The sequence below is a fragment of the Neopsephotus bourkii genome, unplaced genomic scaffold, assembly GCF_033783945.1.
Source record: "Neopsephotus bourkii isolate Nb327-2 ecotype Australia unplaced genomic scaffold, CSIRO-AGI_Nbou_v1 NB_1686, whole genome shotgun sequence".
Lineage (NCBI taxonomy): Eukaryota > Metazoa > Chordata > Aves > Psittaciformes > Psittacidae > Neopsephotus > Neopsephotus bourkii.
This window is the reverse complement of record NW_026902160.1, coordinates 114101-134797: the sequence shown is the minus strand read 5'-3', so window position 1 is coordinate 134797 and position 20697 is coordinate 114101. Positions and strand designations below refer to the sequence as shown.

General features: G+C 43.5%; 1 long non-coding RNA gene across 1 annotated transcript in view; it reads right to left on the bottom strand.

Moving 5' to 3' along the window:
* The window catches only part of LOC133224523 (uncharacterized), a 32084-nt gene that overhangs the window by 3222 nt on the left and 8165 nt on the right, over positions 1-20697 (bottom strand). The gene's annotated exons all lie outside the window — the stretch shown is intronic.

Below are 20697 nucleotides of genomic sequence, written 5' to 3'. Positions count from 1 at the left end.
AAAAAGGCTTCTCAGGTCTTCCACAACTTTTTCAGGCCATGCCTGCTTCTTCCTCCAGTGATTTAGGACATCACATCGAGGTTAACTGCTCACTAATAATAAAACTGACTACAAGAATAAAACTTGTTCAAGTAGCAGATACCTATGCTCTATGGTTATTTTTTTAAACTTCCATTTCCTGTGGCTTTGCTGCATGTGTATATATAGAAAGCAAGGGAAATTCCAAACAAGATGCCACACGGCTGTACTCAGAACAACAGTGTTCTCATTCTAAAAAAAGGGAACTCTTTTTCTACAAAATCTATGTGAATTCAAAGTATGCTGTACTAATATTTCCTAGTACCGTGCTCCAGTAGCTGTCAGCTGCAGGGAGGAGGGGAGCCTCAGTTAAAACCTAAAGCATAGGAAGTACTTACAAGGTACTCAGTCCATGCAGCAGGACCTCAGCAGAGGGTCAAGGTATCAGTTTAAGCACTCCTGCCTGTTCAGCTGATGCCTCAATTCACTTGCTAATGGCTGAGCACCAGCCCAGCAGCCTCACTTAAGTGTCCCCTGCTGCAGGCTGCCCTAGCTGGGGGACAGAGCTCCTGCAAGGTCTGGTGGGGATGCACAAGGTGCTGCAGTAACTGCTTACATAGGGGCTGCTGAAAGGCACCAACCACCCCAAGCAGCACAGCACTTGTGTGTCTCCATTCCCACTGCTGCCCAGTGCATCCTTCCCCTTTCTCTTTAATACATCCACTTTTCCCTCCTCTTTTTACATGTACGGGTAAGAAGCTGTTGGTGCAGAACTCTTCACTGAGTGTGTGGTGTTGATAATGGCTGGTAGCCTCCCTTTCATAGCACATGGTGCTCTGCTGTGGATAACACTGAACCAGATGGTGGGTTATGAGACTGCTTATTTCTAGAAGGCACCAAAAAAAACCCCATTTGAAGTGTGTACTTGGCTTAACTACACTTGGTTCCTCACCATCCTTCCCTGGGCCATCCCTCCAGCACTACAGCCTTCTGCAGAGCTGTATGATGGATGGGCTGAGCACCCATGAGCAGGGCAGATCTGGTTGCTGTTGTTGACATCTGTTTCCTTGGTGTCATGGACTCACCTTGCCCAAGGCTTTCACACTCTAATTTCTCAAAAAGAAAATTAGCACTCACCCAATCTCTTTGTCAAATTTGCTTCATACAAGAAGCATTTGTGCTGGCTTGTTGGGTTTTTTAACTGCCAACAGGCACCTTCTTGGTTACACACAAGTATCACAGGCAATTTTTACAGGAGGGACACACATTACCAGGCAGGCCTGGTGTCTGACCTGTCAGTTCTTCGACCAGCACTAGCACACTCACATGCCTTTCTGAGCTGCTTGGTTCTTGCTGCAGCCAGACTTCCTCCAGCCACATCCCAAACCTCCCCTGCACAACCCCAAGTGGCATGGCCAAAAAGGACAGAGGGTTTCACAGCTTCATGTCCTGCTCCACTGCAATCTGGGCTTCTCTGGACCTTCTCTGCTAAGGCAGGTGCCTGCACCAAGGGAACAGTGCCTTGCTGGTGTAGAGGACAAGGTGCCAAGCTGTGGTCCCCTCCAGCTGTGGCCCTGCAAGTCTCACTGCCAGCTGTAGTGTGCGTGAACCAGCCACCTGCACCCACCATCTGGGCCCCATACCAGCTCATTTGAGGGGGAAAGGAGTCAAGAAAGGAGCTCAGACACCCACACAGGATTCAGCCCTCGTGCTGGTCATGACCACCACATCTCAGAGAAGCTTGAGCATCCAGGGAGGCATGCAAAGGTCCACAGACACCTGAGGAACAACATTATCAAGAGAAAGGGGGACTGGTGGGATGTGAAGTGACTCATGCTCACTACAGCTAAGTGCAGTTCAAAAGGGCATCCTTCTCTTTCCCACCATCTGAACTTGCCCTCAGTGATGCAGATCTAATCTAGTGGGTCTCAGCTCCTCTTCTGACCTCAGCATTAAGCACCTGCTCCACCTTCTGCAAATTCTATTCTCACCTTCCCAAGGACAAAGGATGGAGCTTTCTCTTGTGCCAACCCCAGCAATAGCTGGCAGATTGGAACCAGACAACTCCAGAGGAATAGGGATCTTCCTTTGATTTTGGCTGCTGTGATAAGGGGCCTCTCTGCCCTTCATCAAAACCAGTCCTCATTTGAGTGCTAAACTAGTGGTTGATTCCTATCAGCACAACCTCATCACCGTCACCCAAAGAATGGGCAACAACTTACTTTGTGAACTGTTCTGAGGCTTGGTTTGCTTGCACCTACGCACACCGGTCACAAGGCATTACACCCCCTCCTATGAAATATCAAAGCCTTCAACTCCTGACAATAACCCCTGGGGGGTTAGAACAGTGCGTGCTGAGAAGTGTAGCTCCTGTGCAGTGCAGACTGCACTGTTCTTGCCTTGCTCCTCAAATCAGGGTTTGCGCTCACCTTGTCCTAACCTTCACCGTGGTGGCATCTTCAACAGGCAGTGGGCAAATATGAATTTGTACCTCTGTGGTTCCCAGGTGACGCCTCAGAGAAAGTTTACTGGAGCTTTAACCTTCCTTAAATGGCAGCAAAACTCAATAACAACTTCCTCTTAGCACAGCTGAGGAACTTCAAATGTGCAGTGTTGCAAAACAGCATGAGGACACTCTCCTCTCTGCTGTACTCTCTTGCATGCTTTACTATCAAGTTGTTACACACACTGGGCAGTGACAAGGTTGGGAAATACTTGAGCAATAAAAACCACTCTTGCAGCCTGGAAAGGCAGGAGAGTGCCACCTTCTACTCTCCTCTGGAGTCAGGTTGTGTCTTTGTGTTCCCAGCAGCTGTAAACCATCTGCAGTCACCAAAATGTATAGCTGGACCTCTTTTAGACTCTGAGCAACTGAATGATTTTGATTCAAGCCCCAAAAGGATGCCTGTGCATATATATATATGAGAGATGCCTGCACTACAGATATAAAAGAAATACTTGCAAGTATTTCTGTTTTGCTGCAATAGTGCAAAAACAAATAGTGAGAACAGATAATAACTTGTAAGAGATTTTCACAAAATTCATCTCTTAAGTTGCTTCCTTAACCAGAGGGCCACACAATGTCCCCAGCATCTACAGAAAAGGACCCCAGTATCTGTAAGTAAGAAGCTTGGCTTGTGTACTTAAGTGATTCTTCTGAACCTTTGAGCAGTTTGTCTACAAGCTGGTGTTAATACTGTTATAGGCTTGAAGTAGCTGATGTTTGAGTGGACTTCAAAAGTCAAGCTCCAGTCTCCTCCATGCAGCTTTCAGCTTGAGGAAGACAGTTGTGACTCACTTCAGCTCTGTGACACCCTGCACAATACAGGGGCATCCCTGCAGTTCTAGAGATGACGATAACACAAACCAGAAAGAGCTTTGTGTGAACAGTGCAACTGCTTTGACATCATTTCAATAGGACAAACCTGTGAATGCCTCTCCCTGAGTTGTCTCAGTTGTTTTATGCAAGGGCTAGCAAGTTGCATTAACCCACACGTGTAGGCAGTCACTGATTTGACATGCCCAGGTCAAAGAGGCTAACTCTGAGACCTGATGCACTGTTGTAGTTTAAGGCTGTGTCCACATTTGGGGGGTTATGTACTTAAATGATTACAAACAATCATGCACTTTTTAAGTGCATTTAAAAAGCAAACAATGCACCAAACCTGTTAAAGTTATATAACTAAAAAATACCAGCTATAGAACAATGAGCAAGTCTCCAGCATCCCCAACCCCACTTGTAGTAGCAACACAACCTGAAACAGTCCTTCAGCTCTTCAGTGCACCAAACCAGTAAAACCTGTAGCTACACAGTTGTTTATACTGGTGCAGTTACTCCCAACTACTGATGCAATTGCTCATGAGTCAAGTGAGTCTGATCTACACAAGAGGCTGACAGCTGAGGCAGGTAATGAACTCAGATCCCAGTGTAAGCATTGCAGGATCCTTCACATTTGGAAGGGTGGAATCTCTTTGAAGCAAGAGCTGTAGACTACAGGTTCAGAAAATGTCAACTTGTGTTTGTGTGTCTGGCATTTGGAATTTCCACTCCAGCTCTTTGCAAGTGAGAGGTCAAATATGAAAGCAGATAATATAAACACAACAAAAGACTGTAAAAGGTTACTGATTTGGAAGCCAAGACTGACCATGAAGGAAGGGATTTTAAGGAAATAAACAGTGGAATAGCATTTAGGCAGTCATTAAATCAATACTGGAAATTTCTGTATGCATGCAAGACAGGAATTAAATGTCACAGAAAGGGACATGGGCATGGAGCCAGTACCTAAAGGAAAAACAAGAAGAAACTTACTGGAACTTGTGAATGAAGACAGCAGGTCTAGGCATGAATTATTTAACTAAATCAAATTTATGACTCTCAATCAATGGCAACTTCATGAAAACAACTGAATAGTTCAGCCTGGGGAGAGGAAGGTCTGAAGATCATCTAGTCCAACCTGCCCATCCTCAAAGCAGGGTCAGCTACAGCAGGCTGCCTGGGGCTGTGGCCAGTCAGGCTTTGACCATCTCCAAGGATGAAGAGTCCACAACCTCTCTATGCAACTTCTTCCTGGGTTCAGCAACCTCACAGTAGAGAAGTTTTTGGTTATGTTTAAGTGGAATTTCATGCATTTCGGCTTGCGCCCATTGCCTCTTATCCTGTCACTGGACACCACTGAGAAAAGTCTGGATCCATCTTCTGTACTGCCCCACATCAGGTATTTATACACATTGGGAAGGTCCCCATGAGCCTTCTCTTCTCCAGCCCCAGCTGTCACCTCTCCTTGTTTGACAGATGCTCCAAGGCCTGAATCATCCTTGTGGCCCTTTGCTGGACTCTCTCCTTTATATCCATGTCTCTTGTACTGGAGAGAACCAGACTCACTATTCAAGATGTGTCCCACCACCAGTGCTGAGGAGAGGGGAACAATCACTTCCCTCAACCTACTGGCAATGCTCTGCCTATGGAGGAGATACCTAAAACCTCAGCTAAAACACTAGACAGAAAGGAACCAGTGCTGAATATTCAGAAAAACAGCACACTGGCATGGCTTCCAAAACAAACACTTCTTGAAGTGTTTATAAGAAAGACAACACAGTCCATTGCTGGCAGGGTTGAAAGGTGAAGAGAAAGGAAAGAGAACTTCCACATTTTTGGCAGACTAGAAATTCCTCAATTCAAATGCACACGCTTGTTTTCAAAACTCAGCTAACAGACTGGTAGAATGTGAGAGTGCCTTGAGAACCTGGAAGGATTAGTTCAGGTACCTGTTTTATAAATAGGCCTACTACATCACAGCAAGTTAAAATCCTGATGGCATGGTATCATTATGCATACATTAGACCCTCTCCTGGTTGGATACTGATCAGAGTTATCCCTTCTTTCCTGACTTCACAGCCCATGCAGTGAATTGTTCTGTAGCTAGTTTTACGGTCAGCGTGGGGTACATCAGCTGTTTCCATTCTTTTGTTATGACTGATTTCTTCATGGCTCAAAAAGATGAGATTTCCAAATCGCTCTCTTTGTAACAGCGCTCCCATTTTGGGAATATGATGAATCATAACAGACCATGTGCAAAACAGCAGGCAATAACATAAAAGTCCCTCACACTTATTGTCAGTACCTGTGGTATTCCCTCCTCTGTATTACAATGCTGATGCAGCTCCATTGCTCATAAAGGTGAGGAAACAGTGGGGTTGACTAAACTAAGCAGTTGTTCTGGAAACTCTCCCATGAGTTTGTGAATGCATTACGAACATGACCTGCAACCTCTGCACTTTCCTAGGCTGTGTGAAGGTGGCCTGAGATGTTGACTTACATCTACTGAAGAACTAGTGCAAAACCAAGCAAACACCACTTTGGTTGCTTTGTAAGCCAGAATCTGAATTGCTGGTACTACAGTGAGAAAAAGGCATCACTCACTACTGATGTTACTGAATTTCTGATCTTAGTGAATATACACACAATTATACCAAACATGTCGTTCAACATGTCGTTCTGAATCTCACCTGTGTGCACACCACAGTTAGGACCCTGGTATTAAACTGAAAGAGGAAGACAAAGGAAGGAGTTGGACTGTAACTGAGAAAAAAAGGCCTGAAATCTGATGAAAGACATGCACAATTCCTGCTGTCATTAGACAAGCCAGCTGTAACAGAGTGGTTAGCACAACACAAGTCATAACAAAGGAGCATGAACTTAAACGTGGGATTTCTTGGGATAAATTTTTTCAAAGTGACTGTGCTGATGCTGATCACCACAAAGTTTATAATTAAAAAAATCAGCTGAAGTTTTTGAATTCCCAGACCCTCAGTCTCTCCTGGATGAAACTCCAGAAGCCCAGAAAGGACAAACGTCTTTAAAATAAAACCAAATTCAATCCCCCCTTGAAGGAAGAAGCAGATGATTTATAAGTGCCTACCTGACAGCCAGGAGGTGATTTATTCTAGACAAATCCACGCTGGCTGCTACTTATGGCCATACTGATTGTTTCCTCCTTTTTCAGGGTAACAGCTCTTGCGTACAGAAAAAAACACCCCAGTAGATACCATGAGAGAGTTCCAATGCCATTTTCACATGACATTGCAATAAACAAACTATGAAAAAACATCATCTCAAGGGGTACAAAAATCAGTCTGGGAGAATGTAAAAAGATGAGCCTTGGACCTAACAAGCAGATATTTCCTTTGCTACTTGGGGGATAGGAGAGCAAACCTGTATTAAACACACATGCAGATCCCCAAATGAGAAGAAGGTGCCAGCACATTGGTGGAAGGATTCAGAATGGCCTCTGGCAAACCAAAATGGTAGTTTGGAAAACACTGGCAATTCAGCCAGGACAAATGCAAAGTTACACAGTTTGAGGTCAGTGAATTGCACAAATATGTGATGAGGAATCACTAACAGAACAATTCCTCAAAAAGGTTCAGCAGCTGCATTGGGTCACAGGCTGCTGCAAATAAGCCAGACTCAAAGTGCAGAGGATAAGCAGGAGAGAGCTGTCAGCTGGATGTGAAGAAATCTCCCTGCTCCATGTGGTGTCAATAAAGTGCAGGTGAAGAACTGCACCTTGCTTTGAAACTGTACATCAAGAGAAACAGAAGAAATCAGACAAAATACCACAGGACTTTAACAAAAGACTATAAAATATGACTACAGAGTAGAAGATTGAGGGGAGTTAGGCTACATCCTTGCACAAGGCAAGGAAACCACACAGCTTGCCTTCCAGTCTTTCAGTCCAGCAAATTTCAGTTTCCCTGATTAGAAAACTCCATGCAGTATCTGCTTGGTCCCTACAAAAAGTTTACCCGCTTTTTCAGCCACAGTGCTCTGTATTTCCCTCCTAACAAGGAGTCTTTGCAGCCTGTGGAGCCTGCTGCAACCTCTCTGCCAGCTGGTAGCACTAACCTGCTCTGTGGGAGCATCTCCAGGCCCAGCAGAGGCATTAGTAGGGATGGAGCAATTCCTCCCTCCTTCCCTCAACAGCACTTAACTTGACCTTGAGGACCACATGCACTAGCAGCCAGCTCCTGCCATCCTGCCCTTCTCATACATGATGTGTATCATGCAGTACACTTGTGCAACAAACTGCAGAGAAACGATGCTGCGTACCTCCTCCCACAGCTGCTGACTACACTGCCTACAAAGAATCTCCAAAATCCATGTATGCATATAACAGAAGAGTGTATATTTGATTAAATCATGCTTATATGACCATCTGCACCTGTGGTAGAGCAAGAACCTTTCCTGTTGCAGGGTAATGCTCTAAGTGACAGGTTGTTCAGAGATGCAAGAGCATTCTGTCCTGATGAAGTTTTTCCATATGCAGAGACTGACAGGGGCTCAGGCAAACTGCCCTGATGGAGACCTGACCATGACTCTTCTGACCTGCAAATCAGCCACTCTTCACCTCAGTTTTCTGGTTCACAGGGGCTCGCTCTTTCTGCATCTCCCCAGTTAAGCTGTGGTTAACTTGCAATAAAAGTTTTGGTTCTGTCAAATCAGCTTTCTCCAACACCAAAACCAGCTTTTCAAAACCTCCCAAGTATCTTTAAGGCCTGCTATTTTCAATTCTCTCACCTCATCCTGTTTTTTCTGATTCTTCCAACACAGCGATTTGGAAACGACTTTGTTCCATGTTCTGCAAAGTGTATGTCTAGGAGCAGCAGCATTTGCACACTTCTTCCAAGGAATCCAAGGAGATCAAATACAGACAAAAATTCTGCCTCGCAATGTCATTAGTCAGGACTAGAGAAATTATAAAAGATATTTTGTTCTTCCAGCCTCTAAAACCTTCAGCAACACAGATCCAAGTCGTGTTTTCATGAAGCTGTATGTTTACAAGAAGTTGAATCCCCTTTGCCAGCTCTTCTGTTCCTCTTTGCACCCACCTCTTCCCTTCTCCACCCTTCCAAGCTTAACCTTTTGTTCATTTTTCTTGGCTCCTGCAGAAACCCTTCCACTAACCACCACCTCCTTAGGGGTAACTGGCATACAGACACTACTGTGTAGGTAGGGTCAGACTCAACGATTGCATTCGTCTATCAGATTATACCTTCCTGTTCCTTGACACAGTGGTAATGGAGTCACCTTAATAGATTTCATCTGGGGTGGTCTTTAATCAGCACCAGTGACTAATGCAAAACAATTAGAGACTAGGAGGGGGAAAAACAAACCAAAACAAACACAGAAGAGTACACTCCCTGTATTACCCCCATCTGTAACACAGAGCTTCTGGATTTTTAAGTGCCTGGATCCGGTTTCTCAGGCTCCTCTTTCTAGATCTCAGCCTCACAGCAGCAGGACAGTCCTGATCTTAGTAACAGACTTGTAGTGGTTAAAGCTCCTACAGCTGCCTTAAAACACTGCTGAGAATGGAGTGACTTAACATCAAAGTATGACTCCAAGAAGCCTCCACTGCTCAGTGCCTGCAATGGGTGGGAAGGGCACAGAGCAGGAGCTTGCTGCAGCCTCCAGCAGAGCAGTGATGGGGTTTCACCAACCATAGTGTGGGTAAAGTGGGCAGCAAGCACACAGCAGGATGCAAGCAGGTCTACAACGGCAGAACAAGAATTGAGGCCGGCTACAGAGATCCCCGTAACCCTGACTTGTCCAGTTTGGTGTTGCTAAAGGAGTGTCCAGCATTGCTGCAGAAAAAGCATAAAAAAAGCAGTGAATTTATGTATCAGATGATGATGAATAGAAGCCCTGATGCATTAGAAACACTAAGAAAGCAATCCTGCCTTCTGCACTGCAGGTGAGAACTGCAGGTATGGCTGCACCTACTGCTTCCCTGCACAGATGGAGAGTGGCTGTTGGAGCAGGGCAGAGACAGTGGGCTGCATACAAAACTGCTATAGCTACTTTTCAGCTAAGGGAAGGTCTCTCTGGCTGCAGCTGGGTGCTCTTTTTCATAGAATCATAGAATAGTTAGGGTTGGAAAGGACCTTAAGATCATTAAGTTCCAACACCCCTGCCATGGGCAGGGACACCTCACACTAACCACTAAACCATGGCACCCAAGGCTCTGTCCAACCTGGCCTTGAACACTGCCAGGGATGGAGCATTCACAGCTTCCCTGAGCAACCCATTCCAGTGCCTCACCACCCTTACAGCAAAGAACTTCTTCCTTATATCTAATCTAAACTTCCTGTTTAAGTTTTAACCCATTACCCCTTGTCCTATTACTACAGTCCCTAATGAAGTGTCCCTCCCCAGCATCCTTATAAGCCCCCTTCAGATACTGGAAGGCTGCTCTGAGGTCTCCACGCAGCCTTCTCTTCTCCAGGCTGAACAGCCCCAACTTTCTCAGCCGATCTTCATATGGGAGGTGCTCCAGTCCCCTGATCATCCTCGTGGCCTCCTCTGGATTTGTTCCAACAGTTCCATGTCCTTTTCATGATGAGGTCACCAGAACTGCACACAATACTCCAAGTGAGGTCTCACGAGAGCAGAGTAGAGGGGCAGGATCACCTCCTTCGACCTGCTGGTCACGTTCCTTTTGATGCAGCCCAGGATACAGTTGGCTTTCTGGGCTGTGAGCGCACACTTAAGCTGGCTCATCTTAAGTTTCTCATTGACCAACACCCCCAAGTCCTTCTCCACAGGCCTGCTCTGAATCTCTTCTCTGCCCAGCCTGTAGCTGTGCCTGGGATTGCTCTGACCCACGTGTAGGACTTTGCAGGACTTTTTTAAGCAGAGGTATCATGTACCTAGGACCATCTGCTGCAGGGCTGTCTCTTCTGCTATAAGGGAAAATACTTGCTAGGGCTTAGAAAAGTAAATAAAAGAGCCTGGGGATCAAAATAAAAGGCAGAGGGGAAAAAAAAAGGCAATTTTGCCTGATAATGAGAAGAGGAATGCCAGGCAAAATCATCCCGGAAAAGTATAAAAATGAAGTGGATCAGAAGAAAACACAATGCATATTTAATGCTGGCTTTGCATCGCAGTCCAAATAGAATATAACTCCACACAAACACACAGCAGAAGGGCTGGAAGGTAACAGTCCTGGAAAAATGGAAGCTAAACACTAGACAAAGGTCTGATGTCATCTTTGATGTGCTTGTAATTTCAGGATAAAGGCTTGTAGAAAGATGGTATCCTTCATTAGACCAAATAGTACCTTGGATAAAGCAGCTAACCCTCTACCCCAGCTTGGTATGAAATATCATTTTATCCTTTTCTACATAATAAATGCAGCTTATCCCATCTCCCTGGGCAGCAGGACCCCAGGATTGGACTTACTTGTAAAGCTGAAAAATTAGTTAAGTTTTTCCTCCAGTTTTTCCAAAAAGATCAACAGCTGCAGAGTAAGTGTCTCGCAGGACTCATTAATAGTCTTTAAAAAGCTCACTAAAGGCTTCAACAATAGTACTGCAGTAATTTTTTCATATTACCTCTCAGGGCTTTCCTGAACAACTACATTTCTTAAGATACATTTGGACCTTTCCAGTACACTTGATTATATAGAAGAGACTCGATGCTTAAAGCTTTTGTACAATCAACAATGGATCTTCACATATCATTGACATTTAAAGTTTCTTTATGCTTCTACTTTCCCCATAAAACCAAAAGTACTTCAAACCATGAAAACCAATGACAAAATTCCTCAATTTCTGCAAAACCACTGCACTTTCCATCCCTTAAGTCTGAGTTTGGGAAGACTTTTGAAACCCAGTTCCTCACATGCAGTATAGATCAAACTGCTAGGATCAGCTTCCTGTTTTCTTCTGAGCTCCTGTTCTTATAATCAAAAGAAGAAAGTGATTGGATTTGCTTTTGTAGTTCTGGGAATTAACTGGTATTCTGAAGCATGGTTTAGGTGTTTTCCTTCAGAACCAGAAAAGGAACCAAAACAGTTTTAGGAAAGATTTTCCTTTCCATTTCTGAGAGCTGTGTCATTTGGGAGAGGAAGAGAGGAATGGAGGAAAACAAGTATGGAACTTGGAGAGGACCAATGACTATAATTTAACATAAAGCCACCTTCTCTTCCTCTAGCAAGTCAGCTTTCGTAAAAATCACAAATACATGTTTTAACTGATGTATATTGGCACGTCCTTTCACAGATGGACTGAATGAGTGCTTACAGGCAGCGTATCTTTTGAGAGTCATTCAGGAAACATGGAAACATTACGTCCTTTGCCATTTCAAGGTTAGTTCTAAGTTCCCTGAACATGGCAGGGCAGCGATGAGGTGCCAGGACAAAGTCAAAAAAGAGCTGTGAATTAGAGAGAGAAACCAAAGGCACTGTGGTAACTCAGAAATCTATTTCTCATCACCACTGTACAGCTTGGGTCATCTTCTAATAAATATGAGCTGCAGAAAACATACAAAATATACAGAAGATGAATCAGATAGATACAGAAAGGCTTCTCATAATGAAATATTAAATAAGCTCAAACTTCTGAAGTAGGAATAGAGGTGACTTATGTCTGAGGTTTATAAAATCATGAACAAATAATGTGGTGAATGGAGGATTAGTACTTGCTGGTTTCCATAATGCAAGCGTTCAGTATCAAGTGGGAAAAAAAACAAACCCCAAACAAAAAAGTTACTGCATAAAAAAAAAAGTATCAGATTTAGGAACTCTCTGTCATGGGATGTTTTGGATGACAAAAGGATAAATGGTTTCAAAAATGATCAGATGAACTAAAGGAAGAAGGTCTCAGCTTTTAAGCAAGTGTGGATGCAGCATCTGACTCAGGAAGTCCCTAAATCACTAGCTGATGAAAGCCAACAGGGAAACCTCAGGGAAGTAAGATTAGAAAAAGAGCAAATACACAGTCATCACCATATTACTGTCCTCTGTCAGAGGCTAATCCTAGACTATCAAGGACTGCAGTTTTCATATTCTTGTACTAACATGTAGAGAAAAGGAACAAAGCTCTGTACCTCTTCTTGTTTCTGGGAGATTCCTACAGAAAGTCCATCTTGATCAGAGGGTTTGTATAATAATTTTAGTCCTGTTCATTCTAGCTGTCTCTGAATATCTGATATCATAGACATATGATAGATAATAAATCAGATGATGCAATTCATTTTAGTGACTGTAAATTACCTGCTGGTGCACATGTAACACCAGTACAGCATAACTACTTGGAAGGACATACTGAAATTACTAGACGTCAGGTATTGTGTAATCATAGAATCATAGAATAGTTAGGGTTGGAAAGGACCTTAAGATCATCAAGTTCCAACCCCCCTGCCATGGGCAGGGACACCTCGCACTAAACCATATCACCCAAGGCCTTGTCCAACCTGGCCTTGAACACTAGAGCATTTACAAGCTCCCTGGGCAACCCATTCCAGTGCCTCACCACCCTAACAGGAAAGAATTTCCTCCTTTTACCCAATCTAAACTTCCCCTGTTTAAGTTTGAACCTGTTACCCCTTGTCCTATCACTACAGTCCCTAATGAAGAGTAATGCTCTTCAGAATCCAGATACCTCTTTACCCAACCAAAAAGGGCAAGTCCAGGGAGCAATCCAACTGAAAGGACAGACATCCCTATGGTACAAAGCAAGCAGAAATAGTGTCTAACCATTCATCTACCTTGCCTCTTCCCCTTAAAATCCCTCCAAGAATTCTATTACTTATCAAAAGGAAAAACCAAACCAAACAAAAAAGCCAACTAAAACCTAAACCATCACGTTAGATTTTCTTTATTTGCAGGCCACCTTCAGCTAGTCTGTTCAGCAGAACAAACAACATTTTCCTTAGTGTTTGCCACCCAGTAAGAACACTCAAGTAAGTGTTTTCTGGTAATATCAGCACAAAGCAAGGAATCAAAAACCTCTCATTTCCCATTGCTGCTTTTAAAAGGGACCTTTCTGAGGAAACCATTTTAATGGCCTTACTATAAATGCATCATTTGATGAACGCACTTGGAAATACACATCTTCATACCATTAACAAAAGACAGGGGAGCTCTTAAAGGTATCTGTGGCACAACATATCCCTCTTCACCCACCCAACAGAACTGTTACAGAGTCTTTGAATGGACTAGAGGAACCTAAACTTGAAATCTTTACTCTCTTCCCCCACATCCTCCACCCCCAGGATTTTTTCTTTGAATGCCCACTGAATAACCTGGAGGAAGACACACGTATTGTGGTTTCCCATCTCTGCAGCAAAGTGAAATTCCCTTTGGTTAACCACCTGCTAGCCGTGTAATATGGCATTTGCTTCACAGTTACCTTTAACCAGAAGGCACACAGACACCATGGCTGTGTTACGTTGACAAAACTCCACCGCTGGAGCTTTTTACTTTTGAAAATCCAGGGATTTTGCATCTATTTGCTTGACAAAAGGTGTCACTTCCCACAGTTCTCTGAATGTGCTCCCTCTCACCCCTCCAGTTTTACCCGGGTACTTTTGACCGCGACCACACAGGAGGACAGAACGTTCACTTCCTCCTCCTGCTCACTGAAATTCCCCGATTTCACCGCTCAACAGCACTCACTGCAGCGCCCCAGGGCATGGCACAGGAAGCAGAGAAGCTCACTTCTTAGAGCCAGTGTACTGGCAGCACAGCTGCCTGGGAAACCATAACAGACACTTCACTTTAAATTATCCAACCAAGTTTTGCAAGCAGCCATGACCGGGGCAAGTGCATGCACACAGCAACGCACAGATTTATCATGAAACCTGGGCTGACAGCCAGAAAAACATTTACTGCCACAGCTACAAACTGTTCCTAGTACACTGTTTTCAAACTTCCCATGCCACAAAAACATGCTGCAATAGGGAACACTCACACCATGTCTAGCTAAACTTTTATTTGACATGGGGTTTTAAAACCATGCTGGGAATGAAACAGCAGCATTAGTCCCATTAGTCACTGCAACACCATAATGCCTTTATATTAAGGAGGGATGTATTTTATACTTGAAATAAATAGGTTAAAAGTCCTCCTAGAAGTGGAGGACTTAAAAGTAATTTAAAATAAGGTGACCTATCTCAGGCCTGATGTGGTGAAACTACTGCTAACATCAGGAACTGAAATCCTAAAATTAGGGTTGAGGAAAACTACTTTTTTTGCCTACTCCCTCATTTAACCAACTTTATACATATCTGCATAATGCAGCAGAAGAGCAGGAGTGAGTCTTGAAGTTACGACCCTTAACGCAACCTACCAGCCACATGAACCTTGGTGCAGAAATGTCACCTGCTTGTGCTGCTACCCTGCTACCTACTACTGGGCAGCTCAGCTCATGTCTGCTCAGAGCAATTGGGAGCCAAATCACAGCAGCACCACTTTGAACAGCAAACAGTCATACACAGCTCTTTGCTCCTGGAATATAAAGTCCATCTCTAGAAGTGCTCCGGAGAGCATCTCTAAACACATCAGGCAATGTGGTGTTGCAGGCCCAACATCATTCATTCATTTCATTCTTTCATTCATTTCATTCTTTCATTCATTTCATTCTTTCATTCATTTCATTCTTTCATTCATTCAGAGAGCTAACTAAGCCCTTTCCTCTCCCCAGCCTCTTCTGACCATACAGGAACAGAAGAGGACTGCTCACGTTTCCTGGACAGGAACACAGAAACATCACTCAAATCTACTCCTGAGATAGGAGTGCTTATGTCCAAAATAAAGTCCCTGTGCATTACAGGCTGTTACAAAACCATCAGCATCCAACTAACCCTAAAGGGCTGGCGTCACTCTGCATAACTAAGAGGACCCAGAAGCAATGTGGAAATTCCACCCTTAAGTCATTGACTGCGACATCCTCCGGCAGTTTTCATCACTGGCACTTCACGTCAAAAGAAGTAAAAGAAATCTTTCATCTCACAGTGTGGCCTCTTTTATGGCTGTTACTTGCAGTGTTACGTGTGCAGGTTTTTTCTGGTTCAATGTGCAGCCAGAGAGCCAAGGGCTTTCTTCTTTTTTCAAGCAGGTTTTAAAATTCTTCTGGGTTTTCCCCCGTCTCCCCATCCAGTGACTGAATTATGTACCTGTGGTCAGAGCTGCCGTGTGCCATACGTTATCTCTCAGTCATGCAGCCAGTCTGCCATATCATATGGTCACGGGGGTTGCGTCACCCCTCCTGAACAGGTTTCTGGTGCTGCTTGTTCCTGCTCCGTGACCAAGGGACTGCTTGTCCAAAAATGCAGGACCACACACAGCAGAGATATGAACTGTTGAATGGGCTTCAGGTGTTACCATGAACAAGTTCATGGTATGAGCCACAAACCAAGAACAAGCTTCAGATCATCTTTCCGAGATCATCTTCAGATCATCTTTCTGAGCCCCAGCAACAGAGGTGTGAAGGCTTCAGTGCTGAAGCTGTCATGTTCAGTACATCAAATAACCTTTGCCCCACACAAGTCTCTTCCTTCTCTTGCCCCAGGATACTCTTTATACTTCTAAATTGTTTCCTTTTCACTGTCATGAGCTGCTATTCCAAGACAGACGGACATGGTAACAACCATCAACCCTGAAAAAATTCAAGGGGATGGATGAGGGAGATAAAAATAGGAAAGGTAATGTGCTATCTCTTCTTAAATGCATCATAGCACTTAGGCTTCTTTGCCCCCTAAGTGTTAAATCAAACTGGTTTTGGTCTTTTTCCTTGCAAGCAGAAGAGAGGACATGACTTTGGAGCTTTTGGAAGATGCTGACTGATAACTGTGGTGGAGACCACAAAGCAAGTGTGACACATGCATGACCTACAGTGATGGTGAAACAAGGGAGAAGGGAGGCAGCAGTCACTGTGTGTAGAAAAGGACCACCACCAAACCTGCCCCAGTCCTCAAGATGTGAAGGCTGAAAAGGGTTCTCCAAGTCAGCACTTATTACTGCTCCGTACTGACCTGTGAAGGCAAAGCAAATAACCACCTCATCTGGGATTCTGCCTGCAACAAGCACCAGAAGGGCATGGGTAGGAAAGGGCAGCCATGCCATAACCACACAGCTTCTTTCCCATCTCCTGGAACAAGAGATAAAAAGATGTGCTTCAAGGAAGGTCTGAACAAACACAGAGAAGATACTGAAGACAGTGGAGAAGAGGAAAAAACCCCAGCCCTTATTGCAAATATGATTTATTCAGCATGCTACAAGAAGTGCAGTATAGAGATAAGAAAGGTATTATGTATTAAAGGAAATAAATACTAATTTTAGAAGGCTGAAAAAAGTAATTTTTTATGTGGTCAGCCAACAATAGAAGCAGAACTTGGCCTTCCCCTAAGTTGTTACAAATCTTGACAATAAAACAGAGGTGAATTAGTCCAGCCAATGAGCTGTGAAAGTTGGACAAATGGGAGGAAAGTTGGAAAAATTAAGATCAACTTGAGAATTCTGAGAAGACCAAATTAAACAAAAGGAACAGCACAGGAAGAGAGTTTCCAATGGATGAGCTGGAGGGTCGTGCAAACCCACACTTTATTATCAGAAAAAGTTATGTTATTGTTCTGTGAGGATGTTGTAATTTCTGTATGAATAATCCTGGATGTGAGAGAGAAGCAGGAACACCTTCAGGTGTTCATTAACTCCTGGAAAAAACAGGGTCAAGATTTTCAATATAAATTACAAGTTCCAATTCTGATTTCGTGCTAACTTCCTAAGTTACCTCTGTGGGGTTCTGTTCAAATGATTCCTTGTACCATAAAATGAAGCTAATAAGTGATTACCATCCTTTAACTGCCTGGAAAAGTGATTGCTACAGCACAGGGAACACACAGAATTTTATTTCTCCTGATTTCGTGGAGAGTCATAATTTAACAGCAGTGATACACATCTCTCTCAAAAAGTAGGATTTAAACCTAAAGAGTTCAATGAAATATGGAACGCACCATTACTGAGAAGGAGATTTTCAGTCATCTTTTGTTTGCGCTTAGTACATTACTAGCCAGTATAACAGCATTACCTGAAATGAGACAGAGCATGTTAAAGAATGCCTGAAGGTAGCATTAACTTTTTAGCAGGAAAAAGCCACCCAAAAATAAAATCTTGTGAAGGACAAAGACGAACAGAGAACACAACACTCCAAAACCAGGACATCACTAGTGTAAGTGAAGGAGTCCCTGATTCTGTACTAATGCTAAGTGAGCTTACATCTTTGTTAAAAAGAAGAGCCATCAGGAAAGGATCATGACGGTAGACAACAAATGGCAATTTCAAAACAGTTCCAGATAGGCCTGAATTTTCACCCACTCTATTCAAAATCCAGCATGACCTCGACATGTGACCTTTCCAGCACACACACAACCTGATAAAACTCCTGCTCTGAAATCCACTCTGATGAGGGCGTAAGTGGTGTTCCTCCTCCTCACTCCAGCAAAAAACCCCTTTCCAAAACCCCAAGAGGAATTGGTATGCACCTAATGAGAGCTGGCCCTTTGAGGCAGAGACAGCGGAACATCTTGGGATTTCCTACTCAGAGTGTGCATTCCTACTGCAAAGCAGTAAAATTCTTAGGGCTGTGAAATTGCTACCTATGTGATCTTTCAGACAGTTTTGGGGAGGGGGTATATATGCTAATTCTGTTGCTGTGGTTTGGTTAGTTTCCTATGAGGCCCAGCCTCACAGGAAAAAAGGACTGACAAGCAAGACAGACGCAAGCTTAGACTCTCCAGGAAACCACAAAATAACCCCTCTGAAGGCTGCAGAAAGTGCAATTTTAAGGAGATAAGAGTAGAGGTGGAAGGGCTAGAGAAGAAAGCTGAGTGTGAAACCAGAGCTGAACACATGCTGAATGTAGGCATGAAGGAAAGAACAATTGGGGAATGCCAAACCCTACTAAAGTCAACAGGAATTTTTATCAGCAGCTTCATGGAGCTGGGCTCAACACACAGATGAAAATCCTTCTAGACAGGAACAAAGACAGACACCCACTGTCAGCATGGAGCCATGCACAGGAATGCCCCTGTTGAGATGAGCAAGCTACACATGAATAGTGCGCTGGAATTACCAAGCTGGCTAGAGCTATTGCAAGGTTAACTCACCACAACCAGACTGTGGTTGAGGGATGCTGGTATTTTAAGCATGTCAGGGAAGACAAATGAGGTGTGGAAATTGTTAGTGGGATACCATTTGTGCATCATTAGCTGTACTAGCCTTCACCACAAAGGTTTGGAAACCTCATGGTCAAGAGCAGAGGTTAGCCTCAGGGCTGCCTGTCCCGGAGGTGCTCTGTATTTGTTTTGGTTCAAAAGCTGTAATTGAGAAATACACGGCTTGCAGAAATAACGCAGGAGTATGGTTCACCTGCATCATTTGGTTTTGACACTTAAAACCCAGCAACACTTCAAAAAGACATCAGCTAGAAGAAGGGAAGCATTTTTATCAGATTAATGATTCTTAAATGACAATGAACTGATCTTCCTCTCCACCATGCCTCATGGCTCAAATTCATTTTCTAGCACTGAAAAACACAGAGAATGCTGTATTCATTAGGCTGAATTCCAGCTTCACATTACACTTGCACTGCTGGCAAACACATGAACCTAAGAAGCTTCAAATTACACTTGGTCTAAGAACCAGAGCAGCAGAATGAAACACTAAATATTGAGAGATAATTGGCTGAAAGACCTTCATGTGATCAAGGCAAAAAAGTGCTTTGCAGGAAATAATGAGAAACCTTTTTTCCATACTATCATACTCTATACTATAAAGGTAGCAAGGTAAAGTTTGCATTAAAAAAAATAATCTTTTGTTCCAAGTGAAATAAAACTAAGGAGGAAAAGTGCCTTTTCATGACTGGAAACCCTTTCTTAGGAATAATGATTAGCTCATACTAACACACATCGACGTCATTAGCTTCATACATGAGCAACTTCTGTGCTTCACTACTGTTACAAAATTATTTAGTCCATATTTAAATGGGTCTTTGGTTTGAGGACAAAAAGGATCCCATGGACAAGAATGGGATGCTCCATGCTCTAACAGTGATGTACTGTATTGCTTTCAGCGAGTCATTTAACTTGGCAGTTTACCCTCCTGTTGACCTTACAGACGTCATGCATGCCTCATCATGAATGTGTATACGTGCAAAATAATCTTACCAGAGTGCTTTTTTGTTTTCAGGTACTTGATTACTATCATGAAATACAGTGAAACGTTATTAGGACTGCAATGCACACTTGAAGTTAAGAAATTACTCTCTCTGGCAAAACATCAGTTCACAGCTCCTTTGCGTACACGCTATGGCTGTATATGTGTAACTGTATGATCACCAAGAGACTCTTGCTTCACTGGACCTAGCTGGAGACACAGGTACACCAGCACTCTATATATGGAGGCATGCTGCAAAGAAATAAGAAATCTTAAGAAAAATCATTCTTCCTTTGCTGGTACACTTTCCTTTTCTTGTCAAGAAGAGGAGCTCTGTATTTGCTTCTGTTGAGATGAATCAAGGCTGAAGCTTGGGTATATTGTGCCTGCAGCAGAGAGGCATCTGGATTTGGGCTGCCTCTTTATTCCTCCAGCCTCCCACTGTGGCTCAGGTCTACTTTCCATGGCACAGATAATGCAGGCAGCTGTTTCCTTCCCCCAAAGTGGAGTCATTAAGACAGGACAATGTAGAAGCCTCAGAGATCTCCTTTGTGTGGTCACTGCAGAGACAATGTACCAGGAGCGGAGACATGCATCTGATGCACTGGGCAGCTGGGAGGGTGAAGCTGGCTTGACAGTGAAGAGGGATGAAGCTTAACAGCAGGTGTAGAAGGGTATGTTTGCACATGAGACTGGACAGAGCCAGAGCTTTAAATGCCAAGGTCTGTCAAAGTAAATTACTTTTGACCAATTACTCTGTTACTGAAATACAATCACCATTAATGCACATAATGACTTGTCAGATTATGTTTTAAGGAGCCTACAAGTGGGAAGAAGCCAGAAGACTGATAAAACAGATGGAAAAGCATTCATCAAAAAAAAAGGAAACAATTGTTTGTATATAAAATCTCAGTGCCCATAGTGAACAAGGGACAAGCAGACAGGGGCAGAGTGGTCATTACACCACAGATCAGAAAATGAAATTACCCAAGACACTACTCTGATAATCTTTAACAACAGAAACAAGAGAAACACATTACTACGATTTTGTGAAAACATGCATGCTCTCAAATAAGTGATAAGCTGAGGAAGTTATGGTAAGATATACTTGTACTGTCAAAGTATGTACTCCTCCTTGAAAAGGATTCTGCTAATAACAGGCTGTTGCCATCTTCACACCTGCCCA